Source organism: Papaver somniferum, chromosome 4, assembly GCF_003573695.1.
Source record: "Papaver somniferum cultivar HN1 chromosome 4, ASM357369v1, whole genome shotgun sequence".
Lineage (NCBI taxonomy): Eukaryota > Viridiplantae > Streptophyta > Magnoliopsida > Ranunculales > Papaveraceae > Papaver > Papaver somniferum.
In genome coordinates this window covers 25,782,327-25,795,544 of record NC_039361.1, presented here as the reverse complement: position 1 = coordinate 25,795,544, position 13,218 = coordinate 25,782,327, and the positions used below count along the sequence as shown (strand labels likewise).

Sequence of the window (13,218 nt, the reverse complement as noted above, 5' to 3'; positions counted from 1 at the left end):
CCTCTATGAAATGGAAGGAAGGCTGCGGCCCACAATCGGTTATCAGCTGGGTTTAAACCCAGAGTCCAAAATACAAGTCCAATGGAAAAATTTAAACAAGCCCACACAAAATAAATACAAGCCCACAAATTAAACAACAAGCCCACATAAATTATTACAAACCCAAAATAGAAAAATAAAAAGCCCAAAAAATTGGGTTAATTATTACAAGCCCACAAATAAAAAATTGGAAGCCCACAGGTTGGGTTCTCTCAATTGAATGGGTTTAGGCTTACCTTTTTAGCACAGCCCAGCTGCTCTGATATTGTTGCAAAAACCCAGTTGGGTTTTGGTTCTTTTCCTTAGTGGCGTCCCAGCAGAGGAAAAACAGGTTCAGAACAGCATGTCCAACAGCAAATGAAGTGAAGCAGATGCAGATGCAAATGCTATGAAATGAAATACAAAATAGCTAAAGAAAAACACAAGAAAAACACAGCACCAATCCCCGGCAGCGGCGCCAAAAACTTGATGGGCCCGGAGATGTGTATAGAAATGATGCGATGGAAACGGGCCTACAGTAATACCGCAAGTGCACGGTCGTCAGTTGTAGCTCGTGCAAGTACGGGTCGATCCACAGAGATCGGGTGTGTTTCGGAAGTGTTTTAGCTAAATGGGTTCCTAGATTTGCTTTGGGCTTAGAAACCCTTTGGAAGTGTTGGGCTTAATGTACTATTGGGTTTGTTCTCAATAAAAGGAACTGAGCTTGGGCTCAGTATGTTCTTTGAAGTGCAAATGGGCTTAGGACTTAAACTTAAGCTTTTGATTAAGCCCACAGTGGAATTGGATTGGGTCTTAACCTTAACCTAAACTGGGCTTTGAGCCTTAGTGAAATGGGCCTTAGTGAACTAAACCTTGGGCTTTTGTTTCAGTCAAGAATCTGGGCCTTTGGGTTCAGTTGGCTTGGTTTAGCTAGGCCTTTGGGCTTCACTAGATTGAATTTGGGTTCAGTTGAACTTTGGACTTGGGCTGAACTGTGGACTTGGCTTGGCAGGCAGCAGCAGTAGTAGTGGTTTGATGCAGGAACTGCAGCTTTGGCAGCAGCCTTGGCAGGAGAAATATCAAATAAGGCAGCAACAGTGCAGCAGATGAAAGTGCACAGCAAGGCAAGTGCACTACAAGAAAAGAAGTAGCAGCACAAGCAGCAGGAGAAGCAGCAGACAGTACTGCAGGTCTGCACAGCAGCTGCACAAGCAGTGCAAGTAGCAGCAGCAGTCTGCAAGGCCAAGAGAAAAAGCAGTACTGCAGCAGCAGCACAAGGATGAGGCAGCAAGAATAACAAGTAACAGCAGCACAAGGCCAAGAGAAAAGAAAAGGGAGCAATTAACAGGAAGAGAAATAGCAGCAGGGGAAACAAACAATGAAAGTGCAAAACAGAAAATGCAGGAAAACCAAACAAATGAAAGAAAACAATACTAACAGTTGAAGATGGATGGCAAACTAGGGCATTGATTCCACCTCTTAACCTAGACTAAGTTGGATATTCCAATTGCAACCAAAATGTCCTCCCAAGGTACTAGTTATCTGATTAAAGCATAACTAGTCTGAGGTTTGGACCATAAGCAATTCACATGGGTTGCTGCACTTTCAGTCACAGGGGGATCCTAACTACACTATATGCATGACATACAATGTGAGAGCAATGTGATGAGAGGCCAGAATTGTAGTCTCCTACACAGTGGCATTAAGGTTTCATCTTCACCCTAGTGGTGAATTTAGAACATTAAACTAACAAACATCAAACAGATACACACAACAACATCATACACAGCACAATAAAAACATATGCAAATGGTTAACAGTGCAAGAACAATTGAAATTAGGCTAACCCAAATTGGGTGGAAACTTGGCTAGTCCAAGAACAGTTTTTACATCCCTAACACTTCCCTTTTATAGTTTACAAAAAATCCCCAAATTTAAGAAACCCTAAATTGAAATTAGGGTTTTTTCAATTTTCAAAATTACTCACCAAATTTCCTTGTTTGTTGTTCCTTGTCCTTCTTGTCGATGACCCATGCTCTCTTCTGCTCCTCTGCTACGAATTCAGTTCCCATCAACCTAGTTCTCTCATGTCAGAACCCTAACAGTGGGTAGGGTTAATGAAATGGGTGAAATAGGATGATGGGTTTTGTTGTCGGTTGATGGAGATGGTGGTGTTGTCGGGTGTTTGTGGTTGTGGTGGAGCTCGAGGTCTGGTGGAGTTGCAGAGGGTTGCAGGAGATGGTGGTTCTGCAACTGATTTTGGGAGAAGGGGAGGGTGGTCGACTGATTTGGGAAGAGGGGGGCGTTTGGTAGAGGTGTAGGGTGTTTGGTACTGTAGTGTTGAGCGGTTTCAGCGAGGGATGATGTTTCGCGATCTGGTCCGTAGGATGTGACGATGGTAGGTGGATCGGACGGTGATGCGGAGGCAAGCGAGGAGCGACCGTCGGATGAAGGGATACAACGAAGTTAACGGCTCTAGATGGGGTTAGGTGTTGTAGTGTAAGGCGGGGATATCAAACTTTGATGAACAGCAAGGGAGCAACCGTTGGATTCAGCTACCATCTAATCTGAAGGCTTGGAATTTCAGCGCTGTGGTGCTTGGCAGAGACATCAGATTTTGATGCTCAGCAAGGAGCGACCGTCGGATGCTTCTGAGAAATGATCTGATGGCTGAGGTCGGAGGCGCTTTTGTGTGTAGAAAATGAGGTTGTGCGCACCATTCTTCGCGGCTTCCTTGCGTAATTTCTCCCGGCTTTTCACTACTTTTCTGCTCTTTTCGCTCCGCGACTCATCCGAACTTTATTTATTACCTAAAAATGCAAAATTAATTAATAAAAATATTTATTCTTGAAAACAATGAAAATACAGAATATGGGATAAAATGTAGAATTAACGCACAAAAGATGAGTTAAATGCCAAGAATAATATATAGAAATATGCACTTTTTAGCACTCATCACAGAATAACTTCAGAAATGAAATAATAAACGACGTCAGCTAAATCATGAGAAAAATGTGATGGTCCTGCGAAAATTAGAGAGTTTGAGAGATTAACATTTGTAAGGTTGCGAGAATGTCGCAATCCATATCCGAAAATAAAGGTTAAATTAGCTGTCATCCACTATGTAAAACTTTATATAAAGAGCCGATCAGCTGTAAGGAAGGGAGAGATCTTTTCTGATGGAGAAGCAAGTAAATAGGAGAGAGAAAATCTAGAGCAGTGGTTATTCTTGATTCCTTTATCTTTTCTTGTAAGATTGTTCAAAGATTCATCAATAAAATTAAGATTGTTAATCTAAAATGAGTTGAATGTTAATGAAATCTTGTGAGGGGTGTAGTGTAGGATTTCCTGCAACTACATAAAGCTTAGTTTTGAGTTCTCGACAAAAAAAGAGCTTGGGAAGTTGGTTCATCACTAGACTTAACAAAAACTAATCTGTAACATGATTTTCTTTGAATATGATCATTCACTAAAGTCCTCAACTCTTTTTACGGTAACTATATTATATATATATATATATATATATATAATAAAAAAGAGTCGGAAAGGAAAGACCATTCTTGGTTTCTTACCTCGATGAAGTTTCTTCAAATTGAAGTCTTCATGTGATCTTCAATTTTTTATTAGTAACTTGGAAAATCCTAAGACTTTATTGCCTATTCTATTCCAAAATTAATGAAGCTAACTTTAATAGGCTAAACCAAAAAATAGTTGGCATCCAAACTTGACAACATACTCGACATACCCATGTATATGGGTTCAAACGAACATTCACTCTAACACACCTTCTTGAAAGAGATTGTAAATATATGTTACTATTTTCGCTTGAGTCGATGTTTCGGATATCGTTCAATTACCTATTTATTATCAAGCATATTTTTTTTGATTCGCAACAAAAAGAATTTTAGGTAATAGGTGTTTACCCATATTACAAATTTTAATTCTTCATTACACATTAAAATTGTTTTAATTAGCATTTCCAAAAAATCTAAAGCGATTTTCAAATTTGAGATTTGCAAAACCTCAAAACATACGGATTGCATCACTTTTAAATTGTTAAAGAAAAATGTTATATATTCTTTTAAAAAGTTAGTTTCCACATGCGAAATTTATAGCATGATTTATTCTCTTGCTGAATAGATTTTTTGCATATAAAATTTCATTGAAATATAATACATTTACTATTCGTTGTACTACTAATTTAATTGTCAAAATGTGTCTCACGTGTGAAATATACAAGTTTCGTTATACCAATTTTTGTTTTTGTTTATGAATATCCTTTTACATACACTTTTGTATTTGTTGATGAATATCTTTCACATATTTCTTTCCTATGATTTCTTTTCTTTTCGTATAAATATTTTTTCTCATATAATACATTATGAATTTGGACATTCTAATAATTCTTTTCAAAATGCTAATTCTTTTTTGTAAAACCAAGAAATGAATCCTTTTTTTTAATATTAGATATAGGATAAAAACAAAGAAATGGTGGGGGACTAAAGTGGCAGTGGCCACTAACTTTTGTCTTAAAGTCATCTCCTTTCATAAGGGTTGGAGGACACTGGATATTTTTTCTGAAAGAAAAAAAAAAAGAAAAAGAAAAAATAAGAATCATGGCCGAAACAACACCTCATGTACTCTTCCCATTTTCAATACAAGGACATGTTAACTCCATACTCAAATTAGCGGAAGTTCTCTGCCTATCCCGAATCACTGTGACCTTCGTAAACACTCAGCGAAACCACTCACGGTACCTTAGTTTCGCTGATGTTTAGTCTTGTTTCGGCGGATTTCCAAGATGGTTTTTCTGATCAACCTCACTCCAGTGGTTTCTCTAGTCTCCGAGACTTCCTTGATTTGCTTGATAAAGTAAAAAAAGTTATGAAACCGGGTTTCCGGGACTTGCTTACTTCAAATCACCGGTTTAAATTTGACGCACGAGGTCTAGTTTCTTACATCATAGAAGATGGTATATTGGGTTTTGCCATTGATGTTGCACTTGAGTTGCGGATTCTTTCCATTTCTTTTCACACCTTCAGTGCTTGCGATGCCTTGTGTTACTTATGTCTGCCGAAGCTTATAGATAATGGTGAAATACCATTCAAATGTGAAATTTAACTGTGTACTCCTTGTTTTACTTGATTAGATGTTGTGTGGTGATGTTTAGTTATATTAAATGAAACTGATTACACGACATTGTTGTTGCAGATGAAGATATGGACCAATTGATAAAGAATGTCCAGGGGATGGAAGGCTTTCTCCGGTGTAGAGATCTACCAAGTTTCTGTAGAGCTAAAGATGTAAACGAACCCAAGTTAAATTTCCTCATTACTGAGACAGCCACAGCTCACATTCTTAACACATTCGAGGAAATTGAAGCTCCAATTATCTCGCACTTGAGATCTTCTTACTGGCCAAATTTATATACAATTGGACCTCTGAATACCTTTTTCAGTACCTTAAGAAGTAGTAGTACTAAATCTTCTTCTTCGGTATTGGTTTCTTCAAATGCTAGTTTGTGTCAAGAAGACAGAAGTTGTATAATTTGGCTCGACAAACAGCCGGAGAAATCCGTGGTCTACGTAAGCTTTGGCAGCCTTTCTATGGTGAGCAGAGAACAAATTACCTGCACATATGCAAAATTAAATTGGTTCACTTGAATATGATTTGATTTGCTTCAATATTTGCTGAAAACCATGTCATACAGGGTTCAAACAGACCTAATAAATTTCAGTTCTGAAAACACTTTAAGAACCCATGTAGTAGAGGTTGAGGTCAAATTGAAGCAAACATCAAACATGCATCAATGTAAAAAAAATCAGGTATTTCTTAGCATAAATCAGTAATCATACTTACCTACTGAAAAATATCAAACAATACACATGAATCTTAATACCCTAATTAACCTAACGTACATGTAAAAATCACCACAAATCAACACTATAAAGCACGGGAAAACCAATTACCACACTGTATCACATCAAAATCCAATTGAAACAGTAAAAATAAATGTCAAAATAAAAAAGGAAAAAATCCCTAAAAATCGAGGCAAAGAGATGATCATACATAAACAAAATCAACAAGACACAAACAACAACTGTATAACAACATGCAATCAAAAATTATTCAAATTAATTTCTAAAAAGTCAAGATCCAAACACAAAATTAATCAGAAAAAAAAAAAAAAAAAAAAAAAAAAAAAAAAAAAAGAGAGAGAAAAAGGAATACACCAAACTGTATACATATCTAATAGTATTTCTGATACCCAAAATCCAATCCAGGAATTACCAATAGGTACTATTATGGTAGTCTTAGTTAGTAGCAGGTCCACCCACTAAAGCCTAGTAACCAGAGGTCCATAATAAAAAGAAAAAGAGAAAATTGGACCAAAATTTTTATCCCCTGATCCGGTACACGTGCGGGATGTCATAATACACTTTTAAAAATACCCAAACTACCCATTCCCTGATAATACATATATGTTTCTTAAAAAAATCACCATTTTTTTCCGCTATCCTCCTCTCTTTCTTCATCTTCTCAAATTTTGCTCCTGCTTTTGGATTACGAGCTAGAGTTTTTATGAAGATCTCTTTGAAGATTTACAGGTATGTTATGTAATATCTCTTCTGCTGTTGTTGTTTTTTTTCAACTGAATCTGTGAAGATCAGATCGTTTTGATTACGTTTTCACCTTCTTCTTTCGGTTTTTGTTTGTTTTTTGCATTTATTTTTGTTTTGGTTTGTTTTTTATGAATCTTGATCGTAATTATTTAATTGTTTGGCTAGATTATGATGTTTTTAACATATTTGAAATTCCGATTTGATAATCTTGTTGTTTTCGCTTCTTGATTTTATCAAAATCATGCTTGTTTGTTGTTTCAGGGGTATTATCCAACAGTACATATGTTGAATACTGATACAAATTGCTTTTGATTCTGTTTTGTTCTTAGTTTTATCACTTGTTGTTGTTTGATTCATAAGTAAATATCTTCGATACTGAAATAAGACTCTCTCGATTTATGGTCTTCTTCAATATCTCTCGCTTCTACAAAATCAGATGAAAATTTCTTTGTTGCAATGTTTATATTAGGGTTTTCACGATCTAATCGTGGTTGTATTTGATTTCGTCTTTTATCTCCGTGTCTAATTTGTTGATTATTTTACTAGATCTAGATGAGTAATCAGATTGTTTGTTCATTTCGTTATTAGATCTGATTATACCAGTTCCATTTTTGTTGGTTTTAGATTTATTTCAGTTTGTTGTTGTGTATGAACCAGCAGTACGTATATCCCGTACTGACAGAAACCTATTCTAGTTTTAAAAAGAAGAAGAACAAGATGGTGCATCATTATGATTTACGAGGAGAATATTTGTTTTCTATTTCCAGGTATGCTTTCTAATCATCTTGTTTGATTATTTTGTTCGGTTTTTCTTCTTTTGATTTGTTTTTTTATTGTATTATGATAATCAAATCGATTTGATTGACGCTTTTATGGTTTTTAGGTTTTTTACAGTTGTTTTTCGTGTATGAATTGACAATACATATATGGCGTACTGATACAAAACTCTTCTAATTTTGTTTTATTTGAAGTTTTTCCAATTTTTTTGGTTCGATCCATGAGTATGTATGTATAATACTGATAGGAAACTGAGCTAGTTGATTGTCAACAGTTGTGATTCTTAGTGATCAGAGAATCAGACTAGTTAACCCATTACGCACACCTAATTCCCTTTCCTGCTATGTTTCTTGAAGATTGCAGATTCTGTTGGGGCTTTTCTCATGATGGATATGGCTCACATAAGTGGTCTCGTTGCTGCATCTGTACTTGCCGACCCATTTGAATACTGTGATGTTGTAACAACCACCACTCACAAGGTACACCTAGTCCCATTCATGAAGTCTGCAAGACTGCAACTACTGACACCAACACAAGCAGCATTTGTTTTTATTGGTTTAGGTTCAAGGGTCATGTTGTTTACTATGTCTTCTGTTTCAATTTGCAGTCATTACGAGGTCCCAGAGGTGGCATGATTTTCTTCAAGAAAGATCATGTTCTTTGGGTTGATATGGAATCTGCGATTAACAATGCTGTTTTCCCAGGGTTACAGGTAACTAAAACTGTAGCGGTTATTTGTGATTTATCATTGGTTCAACATTATAACATTTTTTAGGTTTGTTACAGTTGTTTTTCGTGTATGAATTGACAGTACATATATGGCGTACTGATACAAAACTCTTCTAATTTTTTTTTATTTGAAGTTTTTCCAATTTTTTTGGTTCGATCCATGAGTATGTATGTATACTGATAGGAAGTGCTATTTGCTGTGTTTTTGCTCCTTTTTTAGTCTTACCCTTCAGTACTTATGTGAAATACTGTAATATGTCTTTCGATTCTCTTATTTTTCATAGATCTGTCACCTGTTGTTGTCATACTGTTGATTTGTAGTTCATGAATCTTCAGTACATATATCGCATACTCATAGGAAGTGCTCCTTGTTATGTTTGATTCAGTACGTATATGAAATACTGAAATAGATGCTCTTTGTTACGTTTGATTCAGTACTGGAATTGGATATGAAGATGATCTGGAGCTGCAGTTCAGAACTTATTGCAAGAAATGACATATTTTGAATGATAGGAACATGAGTTGTTGTTGGTTCACATTTGCAAGCTTGTGAAATCGGTGGTGGTCTTGATGAAGTTACAAATTGGTTGTGACGTGTGTTTGAAAGAAGGTGTGCTGCAAATGGATTTGGAGGAACATAGAAGGTTGGGTTGCTATATTGTATGATCCTACAATGTATGTGATGTAATACGTTTTCTAATTTATTTATCATTGATTCTTACAGACTTGTACTCTACCTGGAAGCAGTGCAGCAAATATGTACTCGAATTTGTAAGCATTCAGAGATATAATCTGATTTGTAAGCAGTACGACAGATATGTACTCAGACAGATATGTACTCAAATTTGTAAGCAGTGTAGCAAATATGTACTCGAATTTTTAAGCAGTGTACCAGATATGTACTCAAATTTGTAAGAAGTGTAGACACACATGTTTGGTAGTAATGGGCATTATGGACATTTCCATGTTTTAATTAATTTTGGACCTCCGGATAAAAAAAAATTCCGGTTGGACCCTTCTATAAATAACTATATGGGCCTAGGACCAAACAAGAAATTTTCCAAATCCAATATCATGAAAATAAAATCCTTCATGGGAGAAAGAAAGAAAGAAAGAAAAATAAAAGGGTATTTGCAATACCTTTATAATCAACAGTATCTTCTACTCAATCTTACGGGTTCCGTTTATAATGATGTTTGTATTTGATCAACCTTGAAGAAGAAGAAAACGATAAGAAGATGGTGGTGATAGAGAGATGGTGGTGAATCTCTATGTAGAAGAGGAAGGAGCAGCCGCAATGAGAAGAAAGAAAGACTTATCTTCTGGTAGAAAGAAAACTAAACAAAGCTAATAAACCTAGAGTAAACGACCAGGATTAAACTTGTAGAATGAATGGCTACTACTGAACGGTTATTTGGTTATTTCGGTCCGGTTTTGGGAGACAACCGGAACTGAAACCACTTCTATCGGTTTTCTGGAACTGACAACCACGATAAAATCATTGTGTTATGGTTTCGGTTCGGTTCAGTTTAATGGTCGGTTTCGTTTCACGGTTTAGGTTCGGTTTTGTGCAGCCCTAACAACAGCCACAAATTCTTGTGGGTTAGAAGGTCGGATTCGCTTACTGACAAAGACAATGCACAAAGTCAGATACCACTAGCGTTGAGTGAAGCTACAAAAACGAGAGGTTACATGGTGGAGTGGGCGCCACAAGAGGAAGTATTGAACCATTCGGCTGTTGGTGCATTTCTTACACACATCGGATGGAATTCGACTTTAGAGAGCATGGTTGCTGGAGTATACCCGTGATTTGTTGGTCTCATTCGACAGAACAACCAGCAAATAGCAGGTATGTGAGTGAAGTATGGAAAATTGGAATGGACATGAAAGATAATTGTAACAGATCAACTGTGAAGAAGTTCATTAGAGATATGATGGATGGTGAAAAGAGGGAGGAGCTAATGGAATCAACCACCAAAGTCTCAGAAATGGCACAATAAAGTATTAGCTATAACGGGTCCTCTTGCGGAAACTATGAAGCATTGCTGGACTTTATAAGAAAATCGTGTTAAAGCCTTTCTTTTGGGTGTTTATTTGTCTTGCCGTGGGCGGTATCATGAGTCCATTAAATTGAATCGTATTATCTCAGGTGTACTGTTGTTGTGGTGAAAGCTACGCTTCAATATTTGGTTGTCAAAATACACCCTTTTTTTTCTTCTTAAAAAAATTAAAAGAATTATTGAAAACAAAGGAAAAAAAAACTCCACAAACGCTCCTACGGGAATCGAACTCTCGACTTACCTCGCATAAAGATGTGCAACACCATTTAATCCCGAATTCGCCAGAAATGAACTGTTGGAAAAAACTAAATCTCTATCCTAGCCACATCATCACCTTCAGAAGTTGGGATTACTTGTCACTCCATAAGGCCTTTTGACTTCTGGTCTAGAAACAGAATGTCACAAGTTTGGGTATACTATCCTCGCGTTTTTAGGGGCCACTCAAAACGATTTAGGGGCCATCAATTTATACTCAGCCAAAGACTCTAGTTAAGGGGTACCCTATATGATATTGAAGTTACATAAATGCTCTTCTGGTAAAACTGTATAAAAACCAAATCAAAAAAAATTCTACTCATTTCAACTCTTCTTCTTCCAGTTTCATATCTTCCGATTGTGGAAGAAAAAAAAAACTTTCCCTTGTTCAACCGACACATCGCCGCGAATCTAAAATCAAAACATCGTCGATTCGTTTATAAAACAATGGATAAGGGAAATGAAACCCACAGACCTAGAACCAAAAATGTTGCTCGGGGTATCGATCCAAAGATTGGGATTTTAGCAAGAAATAAAGAAATTCTTGCTGCAAATAAAGAAGAACGCGAAGAACGCGAAGAAGAAGTACCCGGCAATGTAGTCGGTGGTGGCGATTCCGATAGTCAAACACTTCGTCAACTTCAAATGGCCCCAATTAGGTAAGAATCTATCATTTTTGGGGTTTATTTCGCTTTAATCCGACGAATCGAGAAAAAAAATCTCTAGGGTTTTCGGTTATTTATCCAGATTCGGGAGATATTCATGCTTATTTACTTCCGAATGTAGTCGTGTTCTTCATTTCTCAAGAACATCGACAGTATTCGAGAAAAATATTTGTTGGTTATCTGCCGAATATTGTTGGCCATATCTTCCTGGATACAAACTGGTAATAATCGGTAGTTTAATGAATTTTTTTGCTCCCGAATATATTTAAGTAGACACACAGTATTCGGAAGTACACTCACTACTGAATATATATATTGAAAAAATCTCAAAATTTCTGATATAGGAAAAATCTCATTTTGGGGCCAGTATTTATTCGGAGTACAATATAATGTTTTATACCTCCGATTGTGTATGATAAAATTTTAGAGTTTCTGAACTCCAGTTGATGAATATTCGGTTCTAAACATGTTTAGTTATATTCCAATTGTTTTTCATTCGGGAAAAATATGTGTCTTCTTACTTCCGAATTTGTTTATTCGGGTTATAGTTGTGTACTTTGTCTTCCGATTGTGTAGGATGAAAAATTTAGAGCTTCTGAACTCCAATTGATGCATATTCGGTTTTCAATATGTTTAGTTAGATTTCGATTGTTTTGTATTCGGGAACAGTATGTGTCTTCTTACTTCCGAATGTGTACATTCGGGTTATATTTCCATACTTTGTCTTCTGATTGTATAGTTTGTAAATATTGTTCCTTTCTTTGTTGCTTAGACAAAGTCGAGAAAGGAGGAAGAAAGTGACAGCTAGTGCTAGAAGGGAAAGGAGTGCCAAAGATAATTCAAGTGCTCAATAAAGCTTACAAGAACAAAGCAGTCAACAAGGAGTGCAACCAAGTGCTGAACAAAGTGTAGAACAACAAGGCAGTGAACAAGGGGTGCAACCAAGTGTTGAACAAGCCGCTCAACAAAGTGCAGAACCAACTGCTCCACAAGTTACACCCCACCATGAAATTGAACCAGTTGATCCAGTGCCAAGAGTAGAAGAAGAAGGACAACCAAGTGGTACCCAAAAAACCAAAAAAGGAAAAGATGGTGTAAAGAAGGATATTGCTAAGAAAACATCACATCTTGTCCCTCAACACTTGAAGAAGAAGGGTATTCCAGCAGGCACAATCCTTGGGCTACCGGCAGATGGAGGAAAATTGCTATTTGGATACAAAGACTCATGGGCCAGAGAAATATACGAAACCGATGTAATAAAATTATTATTTTTTATTAATGTATTGTCTATGTGTTATATCGTAATATTTTTATTAAGGATTTTTGTATGTACTTTAATAGGATCATCAAGATGCGGACCGTCTACTCAAACCTACCGTTGCACCAACAAAAATGCTTGCGTGGACTTTATCCGGTGAATGTGAAAGGTTCAAGTCAATTTTTGCCAACTCGGGGTTAGCTAATGCCGCGGAGAATTCATTGTTGGAACATGATCGTGTGGCCATATCGGCGTTCATGGAAAGAATGTATCCTGAGACTGATACTTTCCATATGCCGTTTGGGGAGATGGCGATTACCCCGGATGATGTTGTGCATATTCTTAACCTTCCCGACCAAGGCACAGCTGTGAAGTTTAACTACACAAAGCAGTTAAGTTGGGCACAACTTTATGCTCTAACTAAAAAGTGCTTAGGTTGGGATGAAGAGACAACAACAGCAGAGTCTGGAGGCATGCAAGTTACAGAACAAGACAGATCAACATTACAGCTTTGATGATTATGTTCCGAGGCACCTTGGAGAAGGAAAAGAATGGAACGTTAACTGATGAGCAAGTGAACCACGCTGCCATCGCATATCTCCTTTGTGTATTGGGATGTGTCATATTCCCCAATACTTCTGGAAACCGGATCGACGCCAACCTTGTACAACTTTTGGATCCTCTCCATGAAGTCGGTGACTATTCTTGGGGAACGGCATGCCTAGCATTCTTGATGGAAGAGTTGACAAAGGCTTCGAGGCTAGGAACCTGCCAAGTTGCCGGGAACGTGGCTCTATTGCAGGTTTTTTCTTTAACTCTATAACTCACTCTAT

General features: G+C 36.9%; 1 pseudogene; it reads left to right on the top strand.

The window, feature by feature from the left end:
* The first annotated feature begins 4,619 nt into the window (after nt 1-4,619).
* On the top strand, nt 4,620-10,147 carry LOC113272208 (annotated as a pseudogene).
* The last annotated feature ends 3,071 nt before the right edge of the window (nt 10,148-13,218 follow it).